The sequence below is a fragment of the Capra hircus genome, chromosome 6, assembly GCF_001704415.2.
Source record: "Capra hircus breed San Clemente chromosome 6, ASM170441v1, whole genome shotgun sequence".
Lineage (NCBI taxonomy): Eukaryota > Metazoa > Chordata > Mammalia > Artiodactyla > Bovidae > Capra > Capra hircus.
Genome location: NC_030813.1, coordinates 14,138,453 through 14,165,457, shown reverse-complemented (window position 1 = coordinate 14,165,457; position 27,005 = coordinate 14,138,453).

Sequence of the window (27,005 nt, the reverse complement as noted above, 5' to 3'; positions counted from 1 at the left end):
TTTAAAATATATATGTATATACTTTAAAAGTTGGTTCATAAAGTAGAGAACTTAAAAAGAGAAAAAAAATTAAAGAAATTGAAAGTATGTCAGAGATTATGTCCTCAGATAGCTTCAGACCAAAATAACCTTCCTGAGAAGCTACTTTGATCTCTTAAGGAATAGATAATGTCAGTGTTATGTAATATTAGCAAACATACACAAAAACATAATAGTTTCAAATGCATTTTTGACATTATTCTAATCTTCACACCAACAGTCTGACTGAGAGCCATTTATAAACCAGTAAAATGTTGCCTTACTTAGATACATGCAGAAATACTAAGCAAATAAAAGATGCATCCCTAAATAAATGGTGTGGGAGAGTTAGAGTGGAAAGATTTTTAAAGCTCTAGCAAAATGGCACCCCACTCCAGTGCTCTTGCCTGGAAAATCCCATGGACAGAGGAGCCTGGTGGGCTGCAGTCCATGGGGGCACGAAGAGTCGGACACGACTGAGAGACTTCACTTTCACTTTTCACTTTCATGCATTGGAGAAGGAAATGGCAACCCACTCCAGCATTCTTGCCTGGAGAATCCCAGGGATGAGGGAGCCTGGTGGGCTGTCGTCTATGGGGTCTCACAGAGTCAGACACGACTGAAGAGACTTAGCAGCAGCAGCAGCAGTAGCAGCAGCAGCAGCAGCAGCAAGTAATATTAACAAAAGAATAATTAAAGGAAAAATACCATTATTGCTTAAGAAGGTTGTGAAAGTGAAAAGCTCAGTCGTGTCCGACTCTTGCGACGCCATGGACTATAGAGTCCATGGAATTCTACAGGCCAGATTACTGGAGTAGGTAGACTTTCCCTTTTCCAGGGGATCTTCCCAACCTAGGGATCGAACCCAGGTCTCCCACACTGCATTAAGAAGGTTATTTTTATATAAAAGCAGCACAGTCCTTCCTAAATAAATGCATAACAGTCATAAAATCCAGTAATTAATCGTCTCAAAATGTATAAGGAAACTATTGTCAGAAATTTTTTAGTCTTTCAGAAATTTTTAGAGATACAGTTGTAGTAGAGGATTTTACTTTAGAAAAAGTTTCACAATTCACTGGAAAAGTGGGCAACAACAAATAAACAGTCAGGAAAGTAATAAAATGACCAACCAATTTGAAAAGGTGTTCACTCTCATAGTCAAACAAGTACAAATAAAATAGCTTTTTTTTGGTCAGATTAGAAAATAAAAAAGAAGAAAAATAATGTGTAATGGAATATGGAAGCTAACAATAATGTACAAAGGACATTAAAGGATAAACCAATGTACCTTTTTAAAGGTTGTATAGTATAAATATTGAAATTTAAACATGGATACCATCTAACCTATCCATTTCACTCCCAAGAGTGTATGATAAGAAAACAAGAGTAAAATGATGCAAAGATTTCGTGCACCTGAATGGTCAAGACAGTGAAAACTTGAAAACAATCTTATCCTAAAAAGAAGACTGATTTATTTATTGTAAATCTATACAAAAGAATACGTTTAGATAATAAAAGTAATAATGTCAGGACAAATTTTAGAAGCCTGTTACATATGAATAGTGTGTGATCACATTAAAAAAGTCAAACTGCTGGGAGCTGGTGAAGAATGCAGAAATTTGTTCACTAAAGATTGCCATTAGTTCATTGGCTCCACTTAATTTAGTCTTTCTTCTCTTCTGTTTTTAATTTGTGCTTATTTCTACCTTTTAAATATGAACTTCTAATTCATTTAGTAAAAAGATTTATGTGTGTCACTGAATCAGATGTGTTTCAAATACCAAACAAATTTTAGTTCTAAAAGTTGAGACCACAAAAGTCTTTAAGTTTTCAGATATTTCATCACAAATTAAAATCAGCCATTCTAAGGCTATCCTATTATCCCTTGACTGAAAGAAGAGGCAAAATTCTGACCAAAATTGGTCTCAGATCAGTTCTAATAAATGAGTCTAGCTCTTTTGTGAAAAAGGAATTGACTTAAAAATTTAAAGCTCAAATTCTATTTGCATCTATCAATTTGAATACTATTTTTTTCCTCAAACAAAATTGTACTATCTAATTTACTTTCTGAGCTGTGATCATTTCAAATTTCACCAGACAGACCAAGTTAAAAACTTCTCTAAGTGTGATCAGTCTTCTTGTTTTACTGCTATTTAGACCCAGATTTCAAAGGTCAATGAATTAGGCCAGTGCTGTTTAGATTATGTACCAACTACAAACATACCATAATGTGCAGAGCTGATAAGAAACGTGATCGATAACCAGATAGCGTCTTACAGCTGGTACTTTAGAAAGGAAAGATGATCAAAAATGACCTAACATTTTCAGCATTTGTTTACAACATATTCATCAATTGTACAGCAGTCAATGTATTTTAAACAGCATGACTGCTCAAGCTGAAGTTGCTTTATATCATAAAAACCAAATAGAAACCCATGAAGCTGTGTTTCTCAGTGTGGTTATAGATTTTCTTTGTTTTTCTATTTAATATATAGCTTTAACGACGTATCCTGGCACTTTACTTACAACCGTTCTGAAAACAATGTGTTCTTCACTGAGTAAATAAGTCAAATACAAACAAGAAGTAGGTCAACTTAAGCCCTGAAAAATCTCAGGTCAAAGTAGTATATGAGTGTTTTAAAATCAATTTACTCAGTATCCCAAAGGATCAGCACTATTTTCTAAAGCTCTAAAGCTCTGGATAAAATTCTGATACAGAGATTTTAAATATTCCATCCAATACGAACCTTAAACAACTCAATATTTTCATTAGCAAAGTATCAAGCTATGATTCCTGACTATAAACTTCTAATCTGGAAATTTAAATGTGTTTTAAGTGCATTTGGACTCCGGAGTCACAGTTATACCGCCCCCAAGCTCATTCTCTAGGCCAAGCTCCATTTAAGAATTACATATATATTATTTCACATAATCTGAACAGCAACATTATGGAATAGGTCGTTCCCATTTTTGGAGAAGAGTGAAGCATAGACAATAAGTACCTCCCTGCATACCTAGCTAGTGGGTGGCAGAGCTGACTTTCAAACCTAGCCAGCCCAGCTCTACAGTTTATACTCTTAAACCTTTGTGACTTGGCATAACTATCCATTGATTTTTCTTATATTTGGCATGTATGTGCTAAGGTATGTGTCTTTTTTAGAAAAATTTCTAATGATTTAAATGTGGCACAAAGATTGAATTACTAAAACTAGCTTCTAAAACTGAAGTGATAATTTCAGCCCATATGTAGTCCGGACTTCCCTGGTGGCTCAGATGGTAAACAAGCTGCCTGCAATGCAGAAGACACTGATCCCGGGTCAGAAAATTACTCAAACTAGCTTCTGAAAGTGAAGTGATTATTTTAGTCCATATGTAGTCTATAAAGATGTAAACGTGTTGTCACACTTTTTTTCCAGCCTCTTTCCTCTTTTTACTCAGTTTCCCATCTCTCCTCTACTCGTGTACTCCTTTTCTCCCAGAAGGCTCACACCATCCTCTCTCTTGATTCACTTTTTCTCCCCTCATTGCAGCACCCCAAATCAACTGGCTTTCTTCTAAGCTCACCCTGCCCAGCCACCTCCCTCAACACAACTACTGGATCTCAGCTTCTGGATCTAAGTGAAGGACTTAATTACCATCCTTCAACAATCCTAGGGTTATCAGGCTTCCCTGCTGGCTCAGGTGGTAAAAAGTGCCTGTAATATAGGAGATCCAGGTTCGATCCCTGGGTTGGAAAGACCCCCTGAAAAAAGGAATGGCTACCCACTTCCATATTCTTGCCTGGAAAATTCCAGGCATATCTTAGATGGAGAAGCCTGGTGAGCTACAGTCCATGGGGTCAACAACGCTAAGATTATAGCACCAGTATATCTTATCACAGAACGTAGAGTCAATGCTATAATAAAGATGTCTTTCAAACACATTTTAATAGTGATCAATAGAGTCTTAAATAATAGTTTGAAGACTTCTACACCAATGGCCCAATTTTTCAATTTCACTTGCCTTTGTGATTTCAAATTTTATTTCCAAATTTCAGCTTAATAATTGCCTACTTAAGAAATAGGACATAAAGGAACAGCTCTCCTTTAAAACAAGCTTTATCTTACATGGTGTTGTTTGACAATTATTCCCAGTTCTCTTGTTAACTATGGAAGTCAGCTGCTTCATGATGAATTACTATCTGACACCCTAGTAAACTTTACCACCAATAAAACAAATAGGAATTTAAAGGAGTAAAAGGAAAAAAAGAACATGGATCATGGAAAAAGAGAGGTGAAAAGGATGCTAGCAAAAACAAACCAAAAAAAGTTGGAATGTAAGTCAAACCTTCATTTTCAAATAAATACAAATACCCGTTAAATAGACAAAAGTAAATTTTTTACTTTAAAAACCTGAGCATTCAAAAAACAAAAAGCTTGTTTTCATTTCTACTGCATAAATTTTAAGATATGACCATACAAAAAGACATCTATCATCATATTGATTGACGAGGAATAAAATTTTTAATTTCAAAAATAGGTCAGAAACCACCAAGTGAGTGGCATGTATGTTTGTATGTGTACAAGTGCACTCACACTGAGCCATATCTTGGGTGTTTGTTTTGCACAATGAACTTTTCTCATCTGTCATCTGCTCTGTGGGAGGAAATAAGTAGGGAGGGGGCAAACCTTGTCTTTCCTGCTTTTAAAGAAAAGCCTGCAATTAAATGGAGGAAGAGTAAAGGTCCCCATTAGAATCACAGTGATTCCCACCACTTGTTTGTGGTAAAGGTCTGCTTCTCTCCTTGGGGAGTGGGCTATGGTTCCCTTCTCCCTATCAACCTGGATGTCTTACCTTCCTAATACAGGAAGAGCTGACCGAAGCTTTAGCACATTTCTCAGAAGGCTAAACTTAGAGGAACTTTTAAGTGTGCCCTGGAACGCCGTGTTCATGGAAGTTTTCTCCTGCTGTGGATTATTGATGCTGCAGGAGCAGATAGACTGATGTGCCTTGAATTCCAACAAGGACAAAGTGGCGTGTTGGTATTCTTTATGAATAAAAAAGTGAGTATTTTTAAAAGGCTTTTTACTTCAATGTGCTCCGTTTTCATTCCTGATCAAATTAATGTGAGTCATTTAAATGCCATGCAACATTAATTTATATTTACTCATTTGAAAACTTTGTCTACTTATTTGCTCATATTGGAATCATTTGAGACCAATCTGTAAATAATATTCAAATTCGCTGTCATGCAACAAGAATTAACGTGTGTGCATAGACATGCATCGGGGAGGCAGGGGATAAAGAGAAGGTAAACTATGACAAGCACATTTAGAAATTAGCAAAGCGTGAATCTTGATAATCCCCAAATGGTTATTTTTTCCCCTTTTTTTCCCTAAATCAGTTTTGACCTTATCCTGACAATTAGGAAGTATTTATAAGCCACAGTTTGGCTCAGGGAAGTGATGTGTATGTTTCTATAGACTACTTTAGAAGATTAAGACCTTTTAGTGTATCTGATCCATCTGCTTCTTTAGGGCGCACATTTTGGAAGAACTGACATCTGATTTTACATCAGGATGTTCATAACCTGAGTTCTTAAAGCTGTATATGAAACAGATTTCAAAGGATCCAGGCCTGATTAAAACAGTTAGCCTGCTCACATCCTCCCTATTTACTGTGGATTACAGAAAGGGAAGTTGGGGTTAAATCAGCAGGTCTTCCTGCTTCCCGAGGGGTTAAACTGGCAGCCGATTTGGCACCCACAGGAGGGCTGACAGGTAGCAGGATTTGTCTAAGCAGGCTGCCTGAGAGCCAACAAGGAAAACCGAATGCTCTGGATTAGTTCTGGATTATGTTGTCAGAGTGAAGGCTGATGGACAAACTGCAGAGAAATAAAATGCAATCTGTTTGGGGAGAGAGGCAGTGTGCATAGCTTTCATTTTTCAAGAAATGACAAGAAAAATCATTAATAATTTGTAAATCCATGTCCATTAACTTTTCTCTTTGGTGTCCCAAGACAGCCTTTTTAACATGAGTTTGCCACTGTCCTATATCTCTTCTGTCTAGTGACAGATGACAAGATAGATATGAAATTGGATTCATAGTATAATACCCCCACCTCCAAAAAAGAGCTTTATTCTCCCTACACAGTGCTGGTTCCCCCATACCTTCCCCCTACCCCGCCCCCAGGATGAAAGGAAACTGACATTGAGACAGCCAAATGACATGTCCTTGCTTTCATCCTGCTGTAATAAATTTCTAAGACAATGGCACTACTTAATGAAATAAAAGGCAAAAATAAGTAAATAATCATGACAGTAATCATGATAGTATTAATACTATTCATTATTATGATAAAATATGCTTTGAGATTTCTTTTTCTTCATAAAGGACTTGAGCATCAGTTTCAAGAACTCAGTTAATAGATATGAATATTCAGGTACATTTAATAAAAACAAATTCAGATCTCTGTAGGAGGGGGTTACATTTTTCCAAGATAGGAGTTACCAAAATTCTTAAAAGATCATTGTGAAATAATTCTGGTTCCGTTTACTAATAAAACTAATGCTCTAAAATAATTTGTTTTTTTTAATAAGTTTCTTAAAGTGGAAGTTTTTTATCATAAGATAAAACTTTCTGCTTGAAACCAATAAATACATTTAAGTGTTTCTAAAATAGCAAAAATTAGGATGTCCAGATGTTTTGGCTTATGGCTAAATTATGAATATTATTTAAAAATAATTTCTTAAATGACATTTTATGGGTACAAGGATATATTATTCATAGACTCTAACAGCAACAGGGCAGGCTGCTTTCCTTTATGATTTCAGTAACAAATTCTCTCTTTTTTGACATAGAAGACTTTTCTTTCTTCTTCACAAGAGCAGGATAAATTCAGCCCCAATTCCTCATAATAAACTGAACACATTCATGTATATCATTACAAAGAGAAGGAACCAAGATTTTGAGCTTAAGAAAAATTCCATCTTGAATTTCCGCTATTCTGACATCTCACTGCATCTGGTCCATAGTAAGCAGTCAATATATAGTTGATGAATAGATAAATAAAGCAGTAAAAACATTTAATACAAAAAATACTGAATTTACTCTGATCCACACAAAGCAAAAAAATGTCTGTTAGAAATTTTATTTGCATAATATTGCTCTATCGGATAATGTTAATACATGAAGCATAAAAGAATAATAGCAACTAAAAAACATATACTCAAGTGGTTATTTTGCATTATAACAAATAAAATAGCCTTCTGTGTACCTAAAGCTATGTGATTTTTTTAAATTAGAAGCAATTAAATCGGCCTATATGTATAAACATACTCTCAAACCTGTGTTTACTCATAAGGCTGTTCAACCATAGACCATCATTATACAACGTATTATTCAAAAAAGGCAACTGTTGATATAATTATTTTCTTTTAACAGTGAACATCTAACTATTTGCCCATGTAATAGCTTTTTATTACAGTCAACAACCACTAAAACTATTTTGAAATCTTGATTTCAAATTAAAAGTAATTTGTTGGGCAGTAATATAAACTGATGCATAAAGAAATACTGGGATTTTGTTTTTTCCCACAACTGTCTTCAAGATAAGTTCTGCCTTAATGAAAAGTAGTACTTCTTGATTATTTTCATATTTTAGCATACAAAGGAAATGATACTACTTTCTGAGCACTAGTGTAACAAAGAAAGCTGACTGAGGGTCAGCTGGCTGAGGCTCCACCCTGTTTCTCCACAGCCTAGGACATCGGTTTTTCTTCACGTCTTTTAACTAAGGGGTAATAGGGCTCTGTGCCACTACCTTAAATGGCAAGTTTCCACAGCATTGGATTTTTTTTTTAAATCTCAGGACAAGCATGTCATGAATTTAGTTGTTAATAGGAAGAAACTTTGGTTTTTCCTTTTTTTGAAGAAATATAAGCAATAGAAGATAAGATATTTCTCTTCATTTTTAATAGTGAAATAATAATAAAAATAATGAGAAGTCTAACTACCTAGAAAATATTTTCAAATATAAAAGAAGCTTATGAAAAAAGAATCATCCTCAAAGGATGTGATAGAATAAAAGAACTGTTTAACTGCCGTTCACATTATGTATAAGGTGAGTCAGTATGAAAACAAAAGAATGGGCTATAGTTGAATTTATATAAAAATTCTAAATATTTATAATTTTAAACATGTTCAAAGATTGGTTGAGGAAAAAGATTTTACAGATGTTGCGTGGATGGCAATTATTAAATCATTTCTATGAAACTATATATGGTGCAGAATTTCACCTAGGCCTCTAGCCTTTCTCATTTTCTCAAAGGTAAGATGATTACCAAATGTTTTAGGTAGGAGAATTGTCCATGACTATGAAACCATAAATGTTATAGACTTAGATAAATTACAAGCAGTCAATGAAAAAAGATGAAGAGGTGCAAAGAACAACCAAAACCATGATGCATTTAAAGGCTCTCTTAGCTCTTTAAACTAGATCACTACTTCCTAATGGATTAAAGGCATAACGTTACTTCATTACTCTTAAAAGTGACAATAACTTGTCCTGAAATTCTATAGAACCCATGTTATAATAGTTTGCCTGGAGTGATTAGTTTTGTAGTTTTTGTTGTAGATGATCTATTGTTTTGTATCTTTAAAAATCTTGTGGTTTTATATCTTTTCAAACCTAAATAAGAACATCAAATTGCAGAGATATTTAAATTGTTTTTGGTATAAAATCCAAATAAAAGAGTGATCCAACAATCATACAATATGTATTTTTATGCCCAATGTCCATTCCAGTAATATAAGAATGAAAAATGAATAGAATATAAATAGAGCATGAAAAAGTACAAGTGTATGAGAGTCATTTTCCTGTACAGAAGAAATTAATGCAACATTGTGAATCAACTATACTTCATTCAAAAAGGATGAAAAATGTTTGTTGGGTTTGGAAAACTAAAATACATGCATTATCTTAAAAAAGAAGTTTCAATATTGTGGTTAGGGATGAAATCATATTTCAGAGAAGTGAAGATTAAAGACAGAAAGTGAAGGCTGCTCTTTGGTAAAATTCAGGTAAGAAAGGAGAAGGAAAAAAAAATGAATAACAACTCATGGGATCCTAGGGTTAAGGGACATTTTATTAGAATGGGAGAGATTTGAACACCCCTAGAGGCTCATGGAAAGAAATCTTTAGAAAAGTGAGTTTGAAATTTTCAGGATTGGGGGCTTGAAAAGTGGAATAAAGTGCAGCAAAATGGAGAGGTTATGGAGCCAAAGGGTAGCATGAATGGACAGATCTTCAGGCTTTAGGAAAAAAACATTTAAGATTGGTCTGGATGTAGATAGCTTATAGGTAGAAGGACAAATTATAATGAGAGTCTGCAACACAGCTGCGATGGGCACAATTTTCTCAATAAATCAAGAGGTCATTATCTGGCAAGAGGAAAAGGCTGAACAAGTTACATGAGAAATGTGACATATGTTTAAATTATTCTTTGAAAACACTGGGGAAATATACTGAAATGGGGGACCATGTTACAATGACTGATTAAACTGGGGACCATATTTTTGTAATGGTCAATGTCCAAGTTTATGTGATTATTTTTTGGTAGGTTCAGCTGCCTGGATATGAGGGCAGAGAAAGTAGATGACAGCAACAATGCAGGCTAAGGATTTTATAGGTAGTTGCTGAACGTGTACGTGCTCTGCTCAGTTGCTCAATCATGTCCAGCTCTTTGCAATCCCATGGACAGGCCTACCAGGCTCCTCTGTCCATGGGATTTAGCATACACAAGAATCAAGGGTGTTGGTAAGAGACTAATTTGGGATTAGTCACAAAGTCCAAAGTCCAACCCAAGAGAAAGGATAGGAGAAGAGGAGAAACCTAAGGACTGAGAAGAGCTATATAAAGCAAGAAAATGGTCATGCCTGGCACAATTAGTAGGAATTTTAGAAAATTTGGGTAGTGTGTGAGATGGCCTGTAGTACAGGAAGGCTAACGGCAAAACCCTGGGTAATTCTGGCATTCAAGGAACAGATACGTTTTTTGTTCTGATTGGCGGTATGAGAGAAAATTTTGATTTTCAAACTAGTTATAAATATGAAGTTTGAGGAATGCATTAAGGAATACCTTAGAAACTTTTGCCATAGAGATAAATTTTAATGCCATTATATGGAATAATATGAGTGATCTCAAATTATTTCCTGTCCAGTTCAATAAATAAAACAATTCAGTCCCTGAATAAACTTTTAAGAGGACATAACTGCAGGAAGAAGTCATCATCAAGACAAGGGCTTGTAAAGTGATTTATTCTTTGACCAGAAGAGTTTCCAGAGCCTCCTTGGAATTTCTCCCAAAACACAAAAAATAAAAATGTGAGAATCTGACATCAAATCCACCCCTCTACTGACCTCTGAAAAAGGTTCAAGATTCCACCAAGACAGAATAAGATGAATCTGAAAACCTTCAGAGAGAGAATGGGCACCTCAGATACTTGCAAGTTAGGGGACAGCTTCGTTCATTCTCAGTAACAAATGGGCAGAAAGTCAACAAGCTTTCCATGGGACATGTCTTTTAGCTTTTAGACCTCTGTACACCTACACACTCCAAAGTACTACATTTTGTAATTATAATAATTCCAAAGGAAGAAAAAATATTAAGATCTCTTAAAAATACAACTATGAAATTCTATCCTTAAATTCTATCCCTAAAAGTCTACGTAAAACTAAACTTTCAAATTATGGATTCAGTTCAATTTGAGAAATATTTACTGACAGAACACTGTGTTTTAGACACTGAAGAAAGTATCATGAGGTAAACACAGTTTTGTTTTTAAAGAACATACTCTAATCACAATAAACTCCATAAACTCAGGCTCTAATGGGCAACAAAAGGCCATAGCAATAAATATCTCATGGGATGAATCATAAGAAGAGACCTACTTAGGAAAATGCACACCTGGTGAGGTGAGGAAATATTTTTCCTTTTGCCACTATTACTGAAGGAGACTTCGCAGAACAACATAGAAACAGGTGTAATAAGTTGAAATGATGCAGTTCATATACATGAATTGATATATGAGTTTTTATCATTCTTGCAAAGATATATATAATCAAAGTCATGTTTTTAGAGGCTCAAGTGAAAGAAAAAGCTGTGTATGTATGTGATTCTCCTTAATGTAGTCCTCGCTGAATTTTAAGGATTATCACCACCATCATCAGAAACCACAGCAGCAGTGTGGGAGTACAGAGATGTTACACAAATGACCCTGATTCTTCTGTTCTTTTTAACCTCCCTTTCTGTATCACTATCTCATCTAACACAAGTACACACGCGCACACACACACAAACACACACACAACACACTACATCACCTTCTCCGGCTTTTATCTTCCTTCACAGCACTTGTTAGTATGTGAAATGGCCTTTTAGGTTAGAGATCTTGTCTGTCTCATCTAGTGCTGGACCCTAGAACCTGAAGGAGGATTGGAATACTGAACCGAATGGATGAATGAATGAAAACACCTAGCCCAGGGCTGCACAGAGATGCTACACAAACATTTTGGATTTCAAATATGCAGTGTTGCCCTTGATGTTTGGTTTTTTTTTTTTTAACTCATAACCCTATTTTCTTTTGTTTCTTCTTATTCTTACAATCAGGTTTTAGAATTTACATTTCCAGAAGATAGAGCAGAAGAAAAGAATTATCAAAATATTATTCAGACCTGGAGACATAATTTGAGAGTCATATTTAGACACATGATAAGTAGATGCTTGAGTGATTTTTGTTACATTTTTAATACTTTTTCAAGGCATTTTTTATTGGTCTAACATACGTGTAACATAAAATTTGTCCTTTTAGTCATTTACATTTAGAATTCAGTATTAAATACATTCACATCCTTGTGTAATCATCGCCACTATCTATTCCCAGAACTATTTTATTCCCAAACTGAAACTCTGTACTCACTAATAATGACTCCCCATTTCTCTCCTCCCCCTAGACCCTAGTAAACAGTATTTCTCTCTCTTACAAATTTGACTATTCTAGGTATCGCCTATAAATGGAATTCTCAATATTTGTTACAACTGACATTTCACTTAACATAATGTTTTCAAAGTTCATTAATACTGTAGCATATACCAAACTTTTATTCTTTTTTAGGCTGAATGATATTCCATTGTGAATGATTATATATATATATAGTGGAGGTGATGGAATTCCAGTTGAGCTATTTCAAATTCTGAAAGATGACACTGTGAAAGTGCTGCACTCAATATGCCAGCAAACATGGAAAACTCAGCAGTGGCCACAGGACTGGAAAAGGTCAGTTTTCATTCCAATCCCAAAGAAAGGAAATGCCAAAGAATGCTCAAACTACCGCACAATTGCACTCATCTCACATGCTAGTAAAGCAATGCTCAAAATTCTCCAAGCCAGGCTTCAGCAATACGTGAACCGTGAACTTCCACATGTTCAAGCTGGTTTTAGAAAAGGCAGAGGAACCAGAGATCAAATTGCCAACGTCCGATGGATCATCAAAAAAGCAAGAGAGTTCCAGAAAAATATCTATTTCTTCTTTATTGACTATGCCAAAGCCTTTGACTGTATGGATCATAATAAACTGTGGAAAATTCTGAAGAGATGGGAATACCAGACCACCTGATCCACTCTTGAGAAATCTGTATGCAGGTCAGGAAGCAACAGTTAGAACTGGACATGGAACAACAGACTAGTTCCAAATAGGAAAAGGAGTACATCGAGGCTGTATATTGTCACCTTGCTTATTTAACTTATATGCAGAGTACATCATGAGAAACACTGGGCTGGAAGAAGCACAAGCTGGAATCAAGATTGGCGGGAGAAATATCAATAACCTCAGATATGCAGATGACACCACACTTATGGCAGAAAGTGAAGAACTAAAGAGCCTCTTGATGAAAGTGAAAGAGGAGAGTGAAAAAGCTGGCTTAAAGCTCAACATTCAGAAAACTAATATCATGGCATCCGGTCCCATCACTTCATGGCAGATAGATGGGGAAACACTGGAAACAGTGTCAGACTTCATTTTTTTGGGCTCCAAAATCACTGCAGATGATGATTACAGCCATGGAATTAAAAGACGCTTACTCCTTGGAAGGAAAGTTATGACCAACCTAGATAGCATATTCAAAAGCAGAGACATTACTTTGCCAACAAAGGTCCGTCTAGCCAAGGCTATGGTTTTTCCAGTAGTCATGTACGGATGTGAGAGTTGGACTGTGAAGAAAGCTGAGCGCCGAAGAATTGATGCTTTTGAACTGTGGTGTTGGAGAAGACTCTTGAGAGTCCCTTGGACTGCAAGAAAATCCAACCAGTCCATCCTAAAGGAGATCAGTCCTGGGTGTTCCCTGGAAGGACTGATGTTGGGGCTGAAACTCCAATACTTTGGCAACCTGATGTGAAGAGCTGACTCATTGGAAAGGACCCTGATGCTGGGAAATATTGAGGGCAGGAGGAGAAGGGGACAGCAGAGGATGAGATAGTTGGATGGCATCATCGACGTGATGGACATGGTTTTGGGTGGACTCCGAAAGCTGGTGATGGACAGGGAGGCCTGATGTGCTGTGATTCATGGGGTCACAAAGAGTCAGACACGACTGAACTGAATTGAACTGATACACACACACATACTATATTCGGTTTATGTGCTGATAGTCATTTGGCTTGATTTCACTTCCCTTCAACTACTGGGAATAATTCTGTTGTGAACCCTGCTTTCAATTCTAAAATTAGATTAAAGATTGCAAAAAATCTTTTGTATTCAGGTGAACTGGCAAACAAAAAATATTGGAAGTGTTTGAGAGGAGAGAAATAATCTGGTTTGTATTTTGCCATCACTACTGTCACCATGGGCTTCACAGGAGGCGCAGTGGTGAAGAACTCGCCTGCCAATTTAGGAGATGTAAGAGACGCAGGTTAGATCGCTGGGTCAGGAAGACTGCTGGAAGAGGGCATGTCATCCCATTCTGGTACTCCTGCCTGGAGAATCCCATGGACAGAGAAGCCTGGCGGGCTACACACAGTCAGAGGGCTGCACGGAGTCAGACACAGTGAGCACAGCACCACCACTGCACCCTCACTAGTCTGAAGACGTGTGAGAACTTACAGATCAAAGTTTAAAAATAAATAAATAACACTGAGATAACTTATAAGTGTATAAAGCAACAAAACCCCAGGGGAGACATCGTAAGGCAGCAGGGGAATCTATAAATGCAGAAATGATGCAGGGAATGATGAGACCCTCATAGTGATGGTAAGTTGGTGGGAACAACCTGGGCCCCACTCTGAAGGCCCCTGGAATGTAATGAGCAGATGCCTTAAACTTTGACTCAGAAGTGCATCGGGATCAGTCATGTCTGACCCTTTGGGACCCCATAAACTGCAGCCTGCCAGGCTTCTCTCTTCCTGAATTTTCCAGGCAAAAATACTGGAGTGGGTTACCATTTCCTAAACAAGTTGACTAAGAGGGAGAGAAGAATAAAGAAACAGACATCCATCTTCTGCTGAAAAAGATCTAAGACCTCAACTACCAGTTCAGTTCAGTTCAGTCATTCAGTCATTCTGACTCCTTGTGACCCAATGGACTGCAACACACTAGGCCTCACTGTCCATCGCCAACTCCTGGAGTTCACTCAAACTCATCTCCATTAAGTCCGTGATGCCATCCAACCATCTCATCCTCTGTCGTCCCCTTCTCCTCCTGCCTTAAATCTTTCCCAGCATCAGGGTCTTTTCCAATGAGTCAATTTTTCACAACAGGTGGCCACATTATTGGAGTTTCAGCTTCAGCATCAATCCTTCCAATGAATATTCAGGACTGATTTTCTTTAGGATGGACTGGTTGGATCTCCTTGCAGGCCAAGGGACTTTCAAGAGTCTTCAACACCACAGTTCAAAAGCATCAATTCTTCGGCACTCAGCCTTCTTCACAGTCCAACTCTCACATCCATACATGACCACTGGAAAAACCATAGTTTTGACTAGATGAACCTTTGTTGATAAAGTAATGTCTCTGTTTTTTAACATGCTGTTTAGGTTGGTCATAGCTTTTCTTCTGTGAAAGGAGCAAGCGTCTTTTAATTTCATGGCTGCAGTCACCAGCTGCAGTGATTTTGGAGCTCCAAAAAATAAAGTCAGCCACTGTTTCCCCATCTATCTGCCATGAAGTGATGGGACCAGTTGCCATGATATTAGTTTTCTGAATGTTGAGCTTTAAAGCCAACTTTTTCACTCTCCACTTTCACTTTCATCTAAAGGCTCTTTAGTTCTTCTTCACTTTCTGCCGTTAAGTGTGGTGTCATCTGCATATCTGAGGTTATTGATATTTCTCCCGGCAATCTTGATTCCAGCTTGTGCTTCATCCAGCCCAGTGTTTCACATGATGTGCTCCACATATAAGTTAAATAAGCAGGGTGACAATATACAGCCTTGACAGACTCCTTTTCCTATTTGGAACCAGTCTGCTGTTTCATGTCTAGTTCTAACTCTTGCATCCTGATCTGCATACAGATTTCTCAAGAGGCAGGTCAGGTGGTCTGGTATGCCCATCTCTTGAAGAATTATCCAGTTTGTTGTGGTCCACAGTCAAAGGATTTGGTATAGTCAATAAAGCAGAAGTAGATATTTTTTGGAACTCTCTTGCTTTTTCGATGATCCAGCGGATGTTGGCAATTTGATCTCTGGTTCCTCTGCCTTTTCTAAATCTAGCTTGAACATGTGGACATTCATGGTTCACGTATTGCTGAATCCTGGCTTGGAGAATTTTGAGCATTACTTTACTAGCATGTGAGATGAGTGCAATAGTGTGGTAGTTTGAGCATTCTTTGGCATTGCCTTTCCTTGGGATTGGAATGAAAACGGACCTTTTCCAGTCTTGTGGCCACTGCTGAGTTTTCCAAATTTGCTGGCATATTAGTGCAGCACTTTCACAGCATCACCTTTCAGAATTTGAAATAGCTCAACTGGAATTCCATCACCTCCACTAGCCTTGGTCATAGTGATGCTTCCTAAGGCCCACTTGACTTCGCATTCTAGGATGTCTGGCTCTAGGTGAATGATCACACCATCGTGATTATCTGGGTCATGAAGATCTTTTTTGTATAGTTCTTCTGTATATTCTGACTTCTCTGGTGGCTTATAGGTTAAAGCATCTGCCCGCAATGCGGGAAACCTGGGTTCGATCCCTTGGTCAGGAAGATCCCCTGGAGAAGGAAATGGTAACCCACTCCAGTATTCCTGCCTGGAGAATCCCATAGATGGAGGAGCCTGGTGGGCTACAACAGGGTCGCAAAGAGTCGGACACGACTGAGCAACTTCACTCACTTCACTCTGTATATTCTTGCTACCTCTTCTTAATATCTTCTGCTTCTGTTAGGCCCATACTATTTCTGTCCTTTATTGTGCCCATCTTTGAGTGAAATATTCCCTTGGTATCTCTAATCTTTTTGAAGAGATCTCTAGTCTTTCCCATTCTATTGTTCTCCTCTATTTCTTTGCATTGATCACTGAGGAAGACCTTCTTATCTCTCCTTGCTATTCTTTGGAACTCTGCATTCAAATAGGCATATCTTTCCTTTCCTTTTCTCCTTTGCCTTTCCCTTCTCTTCTATTTACAGCTATTTGTAAGGCCTCCTCAGAAAACCATTTTGCCTTTTTGCATTTCTTTTCTTTGGGGATGGTCTTGATCCTTGCCTCCTGTACAAGGTCATGAACCTCTGTCCATAGTTCTCTAGGCCTAATCCCTTGAATCTATCTGTCACTTCCACTGTACAATCATAATGGATTTGATTTAGGTCATATCTGAATGGTTTAGTGGTTTTCCCTACTTTCTTCAGTTTAAGTCTGAATTTGGCAATAAGGAGTTCATGATCTGAGCCACAGTCAGCTCCCAGTCTTGTTTTTGATGACTATATAGAGCTTCTCCATCTTTGGCTGCAAAGAATATAATCAATCTGATTTTGGTATTGACCATGGTGATGGTCATGTGTAGAGTCTTCTCTTGTGTTGTTGGAAGAGGGTGTTTGCTATGGACAGCGTGTTCTCTTGGCAAAACTCTATTAGGCTTTGCCCTGCTCATTCTGTACTCCAAGGCCAAATATTCCTGTTATTCCAGCTGTTTAACTTCCTACTTTTGCATTCCAGTCCCCTATAAAGGACATCTCTTTGGGCTGTTAGTTCTAGAAGGTCTTGTAGGTCTTCATATAACCATTCAACTTCAGCTTCTTCGGCATTACTGGTCAGGGCACAGACTTGGATTACCGTGATATTGAATGATTTGCCTTGGAAATGAACAGAGATCATTCTGGGTTTTTTTTTTGAAATTGTATCCAAGTACTGCATTTCAGACTCTTTCGTTGACTATGACGGCTACTCCATTTCTTCTAAGGGATTCTTGCCCACAGTAGTAGACATAATGGTCATCTGAGTTCAATTCACCCATTCCAGTCCATTTCAGTTCACTGATTCCTAAAATGCCAGTGTTCACTCTTGCCATCTCCTGTTTGACCTTTCCATTTTGCCTTGATTCATGGACCTAACATTCCAGGTTCCTGTACAATACTGCTCTTTACAGCACTGGACTTCACTTCTATCACCAGTCACATCCACAGCTGGGTGTTGTTTCACTTTGGTTCCATCCCCTCATTCTTTCTGGAGTTATTTCTCCTCTGATCTCCAGTAGCATATTGGGCACCTACTGTCCTGGGAAGGTCCTCTTTCAGTATTCTATCTTTTTGCCTTTTCATACTGTTCATGGGGTTCTCAAGGCAAGAATACTGAAGTGGTTTGCCATTCCCTTCTCCAGTGGACCATGTTTTGTCGGAACTCTCCACCATGACTAGTCCATCTTGGGTGGCCCTACATGGCATGGCTAATAGTTTCATTGAATTAGACAGAGCTGTGGTCCATGTGCTCAGACTGGTTAGTTTTCTGTGATTGTGGTTTTCAGTCTGTCTACCCTCTGATGGAGGAGGATAAGAGGCTTATGGAAGCTTCCTGATGGAAGAGACTGACTGAGGGGAAAACTGGGTCTTGTTCTGATGGGCGGGGCCATGTTCACTAAATCTTTAATCCAATTTTCTGTTGATGGACAGAAACACAGGGGCTGTGTTCCCTCCCTGTTATTCACCTGGGGCCAAACTATGATGGAGGTAACGGACCATCAACTACCAGTTAGGTCTTTCAAATGTTTTCGGTACTTTTAATTTTCATAGCAACACATACTATTTGTAAATAATCAAATATTTTAGAGATTAGAAAGTCTCCCATAACACCACTGCTTAGAAATAACCAGAATTAATTGTTGATTCAATTGCTTTAAATTTGATATTTGCATCAAAAGAATTACCAAAGAGGGATGGAATGGACCTAAAACAGAATGAGAAGGGGATTTTTTTTTTAAAGGATTCAGGAAAGGAAAGAAAGTAGCTTGAGTCATCAAAACACTAGAAGAATTTCGATAATGACACACCAGGAAAGTGAAGAAAAATAAAAAGAGTTTTAAAAAGGGGGTGCTAGTCTAGAATCTCAATTCATAAACAGGTCAAGAGATGTGGACAGAAAAAGTCAATATGTTTTCAGCACAGTTCTTGGTCTTTTTTTGTATGACACTAGTACAAAATTATGGAACACTTATCAGATAAACTCTGCTAAATTGAATAATATTATCAGTATAAAGAATTCTGTCAGAAAAAAAAAAAAACAAAATTTTTGTTTTTTCCTTTGGAATACACTTGTATTTTTGTGCCTTGTGCAAATAACTTTTTGCTTGGCTATTCCTTTTTTACTATAGGCATTAATCAATTTGTGGAGACAGTTACACTCACTGACAGAAAGAACAAAATCTCTTTTACCCTCTAATTTGTTTCTGATCTACTGAAAGACAAGAGTACCTAAAAGTCTTTTTATCTAAAACATCTTAAGTATAAGGTACCGTATATACCAAATTCAATGGATTGGACTAATGGAATCCAAGAAAGCAGTAATTTCTTCTGTTAGTTTTTCTTTTTATTCTCAGTTTCTATACATGAAAAATAATGAAGACTGGTTCAATGAGATAAAATGGCAGAACCATGTAGGCTCCAAAAAGGTTTGGAGCTACAAATGAAAACACCACTAGACAGGGAGAGGAAATGAGTAATGATACAGAAGGAATAGCAGGCAAGAAATTGCTGAAAGAGCAATATGTGACCCTCCACCCATAGTGAATCAGAAGCCCTGGTAATAAATATTTTTGAGGTATTTTTAGGTACATACATACACATCTATTGAACTACCAATATAAGTTATTATACATATATAGTCTAATATACAGGCTTAACTGATGATAGGAATTTTCCATTTTTAGGAAAAAGCAATAAAGAATGAGTCATGATTTGGCTTGTATATTTTATTGCTTCTCATACTCCAAATTACTGTACTGCTTTCCATAGAAAATTCATCAAATGTATTAGGATATTTATTTCTTTTCAAAATATACTTATGCTAAGAAATATTGACAACAGTTTTCTTAGCTTGGTCATAACACGAGCCAAAATTCTGTGGAATTCACTCCTGTAAGGAAGATCCACAGCGTGGTGTTATAGAATGTGAGAAAAATCATACTGTATGTGTTCTGCACATGAAGAGTTTTGATTGCTGAAATCTGGAAGGAAACTCTAATGGCAGAGAGAGAATGTATTGGTTCACATTTGATGTAATAAACCTTGATCTGTAACTCTTCAAATCCCCCTGTGAACAGCATGACCATGTGCCTTCATAAAGTCCAGCCCAGCCTGAAAATTCTTCTTTCACATACTCACATATATTAAGTTTAATTCACAAGAGGACAGAACAGAGATTTTTCAATCCCTCTTCCATCAATCTAGTTGATGTATTTATACAAATAAGGGAAATCGGGATCCAGATAATTAGGAAATCTATTAAAAGAAAATATGATCAATTCAAGAATGTTAAACTCATGAGCCAGTTTTATTCTATGCTACTCAATAAGTAAATATTGCACTAATGCTGCTTTTTTCCCCCTCTCACATAATTGCTTTTTATTTTTTAAAAAAAAATCCCTTTTAATCATCCATGTATTTCATTTATTACGCAACCTCATCTCTAACTGCCAAGGGCAATTGAAAGTTAAGTATTGACTGGAATTTTATACGTATACAGTGAAAATGTTAGTGGCTCAGTTGTGTCTGAATCTTTGCAACCCTGTAGACTATAGCCCACCAGGCTCCTCTGTCCATGGAATTTGCCAGGCAAGAATACTGGAATGGGTTGTCATTCCCTCCTCCAGGGGATCTTAGGGATCGAACCCAAGTCTCCTGCACTGAGGGCAAATTCTTTACCATCTGAAAGTATAGAGTTGCCCAATGAGAAAAAGGAGTCAGACACCATTGTTTCTATCCGTACATACCATCAGCAGGAATTCTTCATTAATTTTCAGAAAACTATAACCAAAACTGCAGAAAGAAACAACAGGGAAATTTTCTTCTACCTTCAAGTCTTTACATTTAATGGCAAAATGTCTAATACTTGTAAGCAACTGTGTGTGTGTGTGTGTGTGTGTGTGTGCGCGCTCAGTTGTACCATGTTTATTAATGGCATTTTTGTACTCAAAATAAAATGTTGTAAGTACTTCCAGACAACTTGTTTTACTAGTAAATTAAAACATTTATTTGACAAGCAGAAGCTAGTCATTTCTAGACGTTCTTTTGAATATGTTTTCCCTTTCCACAGTTCTGAATCACAGAAGCGCTCAACTGGCTGAGAAAATAGCATCACTGGGCCTTTTGTGCACCAGCCATTGCGGGTCATCTAAGCACTGCACAAGTAGCAGCTCAGAAACGCCCCAATTGAAGAGGGCTTGGGAGGTTAATTCTGTCATTACTGCGCTGACATGAGGCATGTTGCAGCCTTCAGTGCAAAATGTTACTCGTAATCTTTTAATCCCAAATTAGGTCAATATTTTATCAAGTTAATCTAGCATGAAGATTAATTGCATTAGTTACACACACATATACACATGCAGGTTATTTGTTTTAGAGATACTTTTAATCAAAGAGCAAACCCCTGGTTATAACAGACACTTTTCTTTTTTTAAATCATTCTTTTTCCAACAGTATTTATCTTTATAAAAGAGACATTTATTCTTCTCATTGATCTTTACATCAAGACTGATGTAAGAAGAAGGATAATGGCCTTATAATTACTAAAACAATGACCACTTAGAATAGCTGTTTATGAGGGAATAATGACTTCTGACTGAAATGTTTTTAATAAAGTATCTCATTCTTTGGTCTATTATTTTAATTTAATTCTATTTGTTTTCTTAAAATATGTGATTAATTCTACAAAGAAAGCCAGTGGTTTTCTGTGTTTGCATGTTTGTAACTCTAGGCATGTTTTAAAATATTATGACAAAGAATATGAACTAGAGTGGTTTCCTAGAAAATTATTATATCATATTTTTTCAGCTATGAAAACTGAGATGAGACACATCATCCTTTTTTTCTCTCACTTTTAAAAATCTAAGTAGAGTTTAGGGGATAGGAAGGTGGAAATATATTTATCTAAGTGGCATAAATCTGCTAACAGAAGTCATTAGAGTGGACAAATGCCTTTCTCCCTGAGTTTTTTAGATAAGAACTATCTGGTAGTTTAAAATTCCCAGGCGTCATTCTGGGTAGTATTACAGGCCCCCCTGGGTGGTAGGACAGAGTTCATGCCCTGTTTCATCAAATATCCAATGACATTCTCCAAGGGTCATGCTAATTACAGGGATTTTACAGCCAATGTTTCAGAATATCGCATCTCAAAACTTTAGCTTTTGTCTTCAAATATTGGCTTTCTGGAATTCTTTTTGTGAAAATGATAGTTTAAAGAATTCAGAAATACTTTCATATGACTAGCCTTTTATTAGTATTAGTTAATGGAGAATATCAACTCTTTCATGTGATGAATAAATCAACAACAAACTCAGTATACAATACTTTTAAGAAGAGGATATTTGACTGAATTTGGAAATAAAGTTTACAATCCTGAATGTCAGCCTTATAGTTAATATGAAGTTCAGGTGAGCCATGCAATATGAAGTTCCGATAAGCCATGCTGAAGAAACATGCCAAAGAATTCTCTATTCTTCTAATATATAACAATATAATATAATAACAATATAATTTATCTTCTCATGATAAATAATAAAAATGTATATCCAACTTGATAAAAAACAGCCAAGTGCATGATCAACATAAAATGAAGACAAATACTTTTTAGAAAAGAATACTATTTTTTAAATCCCAAATGAAACAAAAGATTATTTAAGATTCAAGTTTCAATTTTTATTTTTTCTACTATGTTCTCGAATTCTAAAAAATTTACATGTCCACCATGTCATTCAAACAATAAGAGGTATAAAGAAAAGCTAAACCTCTTCTTCCTTCTATCCAATCTTATTCATCACAAGCAGTCAATATTAAAAATTTAGTGTATAGCCTTCCCACTTCTTTTCCATGTTAATTTAAATATAATTTTATAAGTGCATGTATGCTAAGTCACTCTAGTTGTGTCCAGCTCTTTGTGACCCTATGGACTGTAGCCCACCAGGCTCCTCTATCCATGGGATTCTCCAGCAAGAATACTGGAGTGGATTGCCATTTCCTCCTCCTGGGGATCTTCCTGACTCAGGGATCGAACCCATGTCTCTTATGTCTCCTACATTGGCTGGTGGGTTCTTCACCATTAGCACTATCTATCTGGGAAGCTCCAGTATATATATGTTAACTTATAGACCTTCTTTAAGTCCTAATTTAAAATGTATATATAGAAAAAGACTGTCTTAAAGTTTTAAAAATATATAAATATACACATTGTTTTTTATCATGTTCTATATTTTCAATTAATAACATTTTATTATCAACTTTCCTCATCAAGAGATATAGATCTAATAAATTATTTTTAACAACCCAATAAAAAAATGCCCATCCCTGATAAAATGCTGCCTAATCTCTATTAACCACTTATTTTCTTACTGAGAACTTCTATTATGTGTACCTGTCACATAACAGGTTTGTGTGGTGGTCAACAAGAAGTACTAAATAGAATTTCTGACAATATAATTTAATTTACAAGAAAAAAGACAAAACAGAAATAATATATCCATGGTATGGTCTTGTGATGAAGGATATGGTTTCTGGAGTTGGCAGATGTGGTTAGGAACTAGGACTCCAGTATCCACCAGCAGGATGAAACTCTGGACAGTGTCTCATCCTCTCTAGTCCTCAATTTCTTTATCTATAAAGCAGGAACAATAACAGTACCTTGAGAATAAATAAATAAGATAAGGAAAACAAGCACTAATGTAGTGCCTAACACCTGATAAGTGTTTGATAAATTTTAGCTAATATTACTGTCACCACTGCTTAGATGATCCATAAGAAGGGGCTAAGTTTTGAGATAAAGCTGTGAGTCCCAAAGGTGTAAATTGTAGGATAAAAGCTGAAGATCTCTGGGAAAGCTTCACAAAGGTGAGCCAATCCAAATGGATACATGTAGTATTTCTGAGGACTAACTCTCACTGCCACTGTGAGGAGGAAGGAGGTGTGGGTCACTCAGCTGAGGAAGGAACTGCAGGGAAAGGAGGCAGCGATGCGCAGATCAGATTTTGTACCACAGGGGTATGAGACCTTAGAGCGAGGGTCAGCTTTCCAGCTGCACTAGTGTCTTCCTGCCCAGAAGGGCAGCAGAAGGGGAGAAGGACACGTCCAGCTGGCAGTGGCTGAGCCAGGGTCAGAGTCCGGGACTCCTGCCGCCCAGTTTATCTCCTCCTGCTCTTGCTGCCTGCCATACCAAGGGACTAATGTGATGACAGTCATGTTTTAGGAGGATTAATTTAGCAACCATGTGTAGGCTGGATTGAAGGAGAAAAGTTTGGGAAGAGAGGAATGAAGAAAGAGGCCATTGCGGTAATCCAACCATTAGGTGAGGAGGCTTCAATGAGGACAGTGGATGTAGGACGGAAAAGACAAGAACAAACCCAAACAGATGCCCAAATCGTGAGATGGAAATGTCAGTTACTCTTCAACACGGGTCAGTCTTAAGTAACTGAACGGTAGCTTCTACCACTTCGGTTCATAACACAAAGCAGTAGCATCAGGAAATTAAACCAAGCTTTCTATGACCCTTACTTTACCGTTACTTCTCCACATTCCCACAGCTCACCACTACCCCTCACACCAGACATGCAGACTGCTTCACCTCCGCCCTGCCCAGCATTTCCATCTTTACCTGATGTCTGAATGACTGTGACATTGGAAAATATGTGATAATCAAACTTTAAGATCTACCAAATTTTATTTCAATTTTCCCCCTTTGACTGGGAATGCCAATTCTATGTGTATTGGTAACTAGAAGGATGTCTTGAAGCCAATTATTTTTTCCCACACAAAGAAAAGTAGCATTTTAACAGCCAACTCAAAATCATGGACTGAAGTGACCAAAGGAACAGAAACTGATTCCAGATTTTTAAAAATGTATTAAAAAGAATTACTGGAAGTTGACATGGTTCATAATCAAGACAGTTTAAGAGTCAAGCTCTGTGGTAGGCAAAATTCTAAGAAAAACCCTGAAGTGTACACATGCCTTCTCCCAATTACTGAAACACTAACCTAGACACTGCTATGAAAGAATTTTGCAGATATAATTAAAGTCCCAGATCAACTGATCTTAAAACACGGAGATTATTTGGGTGGTCCTATCCTAATCAGTTCAGTTCAGTCACTCAGGCACGTCCAACTCTTTGTGACCCCATGGACTGCAGCACACCAGGCTTCCCTGTCCATCACCAACTCCCAGAGCTTGCTCAAACTCATATCCATCCAGTAGGTGATGCCATCCAACCATCTCATCCTCTGTTGTCCCTTTCTCCTGCCTAAAATCTTTCCCAGCATCGGCATCTTTTCCAGTGAGTTAGCTTTTCCCATCAGGTGGCCAAATATTGGAGTTTCAGCTTCAGCATCAGTCCTTCTAATGAATATTCAGGACTGATTTCCTTGAGGATTCACTGGTTTGATCTCCTTGCAGTCCAAGGGACTCTCAATAGTCTTTTCCAACACCACAGTTCAAAAGCATCAATTCTTCAGCACTTAGCTTTCTTTATAGTCCAACTCTCACATCCACAGATGACTACTGGAAAAACCATAGCTTTGACTAGACGGACCTCTGTCAGCAAGGTAATGTGTCTGCTTTTTAATATGCTGTCTAGGTTGGTCCTAATCACATGAGCCTATCCTAATCACATGAGCCTTTTAAAAGGACCTCAGTCCTACAAACACAAGTAACTAAATTTTTCTGACAGCCCCTTATCTTGGAAGAATACTTTGAGGCCCAAATGAGAAGCATAACCCCAGTCATCATTTGATTTTGGATAATGAGACACTGAGCAAAGAATCCAACCACTCCTGCCCAGATATCCAACCTATGTAATTGTGAGCTAATAAATGAATGTGATCTTCAGTTCACTGGTAACGTGTTATACAGCAACAGAATTCTAATAGGGGTTCCAATCATTTATGTTTCGAGCTTTTCAAGCACCCTGCAATCATAATAAATCGATAACCAGCTCCAAGAACACCCACTTCCTATTTTGAACAACATATAACTTGAAAGACTGTACATAATATATTTCTTTCAGAAGCATACATCACTATTCTCAGTGTTACACAGAAATAAATTCATTAGGAGACCAGGAAAGTTGGTAGATTCAAATTACAGAATTTCAATGATATATGAAGTAGAGATCTTTGTTAAAGAGAATCTATTGTTTAAAAGGATATTGGACAGAAGGCACAAAAGTAATAAGATGAAGAATATAATAAGTACATTTGTAGTTTTTGTGTCTGAGAAACATCCTCTGTTCAGGAATATATAAATACAGGGACATAAAGGTTTGTAACTCAGTTATTTGGCCTTGCTTAAAGAGAACCCCAAATATGGCTACTTTGGGTTCGATCCCTGGGTTGGGAAGATCCCTGGAGAAGGGAAAGGCTACCAACTCCAGTATTCTGGCCTGGAGAATTCCATAGACTGCATAGTCTATGGGGTCGCAAAGAGTCAGACACGACTGAGCAGGTTTCACTTTCACTTTCACTTAGTGTTGAGAGGCTATTACTCTACCAGATACCTGGAGATACTTGCTACTTTGTTTGAAAACAGGCATGTGCCATTCACACATAGCCAATGATTTGCTCCTAAAATAAGCTCTGGCAATTTCCCCATTTGATACTATTCAGATTTGCATGGACTGTCTGAGGAAATGTGAGGCCTAATGATGACCAGTGCTCAGGTGGGAAAGCACCTCTCAAACAACAATATTGTCGAGAGGAGCCAAACCTGATAGGGAGCTGTCACAAAATGTTCAGTTGTAAAATTAGAAGTATAAGGAAAAGTTATCTCAGAAAGATAAATCAGTTCAAGTACAAGATATATTCTAGGTGTTAATCTTACGATAGGAGAACACAGTATGTCTAAGAAATCTAAAATAAAAAGAACATTTTTTCCCCGTCCCCAAGGTCACTCAATAAGATCATCAGCAAAAAAAAAAAAAGAGATTTTAACTTTGAATTACCTTCCTCTCTTGGAGACTTCAGCAGCCATTTTTATTATTCCTTGACTAACATTAAAATTGAAATATTTGATCTTGATTGTATTGTATGTTAGTTTTCACCTGTAGTTTTTTTACAAAAGTAAAATTGTCTCCCCTGTACTGGCCCCCAAAATTCAGTTGAACTCTATGTGCTTTCATAGGAAATGGAAAAACAATTTTCCATTTGATCTCCACCATCATTGATAGTGAGATCCATGCCAAGAACATAAACCATATTCACATATCAGTTTTATAAAGGATCAGATACAGCAAGAAATGGACCATAGTTTAAATCTCTCAACATAGTAAAGGTAGCAATGCTGCTG